The sequence below is a fragment of the Nansenia antarctica genome (genome assembly GCF_963989245.1).
Source record: "Nansenia antarctica genome assembly, chromosome: 7".
In the NCBI taxonomy this organism is placed as follows: Eukaryota; Metazoa; Chordata; class Actinopteri; order Argentiniformes; family Microstomatidae; genus Nansenia; species Nansenia antarctica.
Genome location: NC_137677.1, coordinates 3,114,245 through 3,116,087, shown reverse-complemented (window position 1 = coordinate 3,116,087; position 1,843 = coordinate 3,114,245). Strand labels below are relative to the sequence as shown.

Here is a 1,843-nt window from a genome sequence, read left to right as displayed (position 1 = left end):
CTCACTCAAGAAGAGACGTTTGTGTGTGTGTGTGTGTGTGTGTGTGGTGTGTGTGTGTGTGTGTGTGTGTGTGTGTGTGTGTGTGTGTGTGTAGTGTGTAGAGTGTAGAGTTCAGGGTCTGGTTATTGCAACCAATGACCACAAACACGTTTGAATCTATACAACACTCTCATGTCCAGACCACACGGTTTACGACACAGTCTGGTAAGTGAGGTGTTCTGATGTGATAGGAGAGAGAGAGAGAGAGAGAGAGAGAGAGAGAGAGAGAGAGAGAGAGAGAGAGAGAGAGAGAGAGAGAGAGAGAGAGAGAGAGAGAGAGAGAGAGAGAGAGAGAGAGAGAGAGAGAGAGACCTCTGGTAATGTCATATCCAACAGAACCTCCTCCCAGACCCAAACCCAACCAGTTAAAAAACCCTTTCATCACCTCAGACTGGACTTCCTGGAAAAATAAAAACGAATAATTGAACAATGTTTGAATTCAATCAAAACGAAAACGAACGAACCCCAGAAACAGTCTGGGGTTTCAACCGAGACCAAACCCAACCAGCCCCTGGCCCGGATCGTAAACACACAACATTCAGAAACCCTGCACTCCGGTTCAACTCGGGTTGGGAGATAAGTGGAGATAACACGAAAGATTAAATAATTCCCTTAATCATTTTGGTTAAAGCGTAATGTTTCAGATAAACCGTCTGGCGACGTCTAAACAACACGTTCCAATCTAATCTAGAGATTAGGTGAGACTAAAGGCCGGTTTAGGCTTCTGCGTAAAGTCGACGCCGTAGGCTACGCGTAAGCTTACGTAGTCCCGCGTGGACGTGCGTAGCCTGGGACGTGCTCCTTTCAAAAAATCTATCCACGCGTCAGAGCGCACGTTAACCGTAAGCTCTGTGATTGGTCCGCTTGGTAGCACATGATTCAGACAAGATTCCGACTCTCTCGTCGCCCAAAATGCGGAAGTCATGACAGAAATGTCATTCACCTTTTCTGTAATTACTTATTAATAAAGATTTGAAAAATTATGATAACCATCGTATTATCTTAGTTTAATGTCATTTCAATGCATCATATAACTTTTATTTACAACAACATAACAACAAAAAGATCGCTATTATGCCGCTTAGAGCTTTGAGCTCCGTTGAGTTTCCTAACCGGAAGAGGCACAGCACAGGGGCTGAAAACACACTGCCACCTAGCGATGTGACGGTGTAATTGCAGCGCGGCCTACGCAGAAGTGTAAATTGCGAGACCTACGTAAGAATTTACGTAAGCTACGCACGTAAATTCGACGCAGAAGCCTAAACCGGCCTTTAACTGAGGCCTATCGTTGGCTAACCTAACCCTATACCGTCGTGCCAACCTGCCATACGAGGCACACAGAACAAACAGAACAAACAGTCTGAAATCTCAATGTCTCAGTCTCATTCTTCTCCAGGCTCAGGTCCAGAGTCAGTTGTAACTGTATCTCACAGCACAGCCCTAACCTTAGAACCTTAGACGGCCCAACAGCTCACAGCTTTAGTAACCATATCTCCAGCCTGTCTCTCCGACCCTCGCAGCCAGGGATTGCTTCATCCTGAGTACGGTCTTATGGAGCGTATCGTATCATCTTTATCTTCATAAAAACGGGGCCAAACCGAAGCAGATGTGAGCGTGTGTGTGTGTGTGTGTGTGTGTGTGTGTGTGTGTGTGTGTGTGTGTGTGTGACAGGCCCACGGCTCGGCAAGCCAAGAAGAGAGATCTGCAGCTATCTCCAGCTGCATCTGTCAACGCCTGGCAGAGTGTGCGGAGTTAGAACTCAACTGTCTGTGTGCGTGCGTGTGTGTGTGTGTGCATGCGTGTG

The 1,843-nt window shown here is 46.8% G+C and overlaps 2 protein-coding genes across 2 annotated transcripts in view; both read left to right on the top strand.

Annotated features, from left to right (window-relative positions):
* Positions 1–1,843, top strand: part of cp (ceruloplasmin) — a 423,180-nt gene that overhangs the window by 149,876 nt on the left and 271,461 nt on the right. The window lies entirely within an intron of this gene.
* Positions 1–1,843, top strand: part of anos1b (anosmin 1b) — a gene marked incomplete at both ends in the record, with an annotated part of 73,001 nt that overhangs the window by 68,226 nt on the left and 2,932 nt on the right. The window lies entirely within an intron of this gene.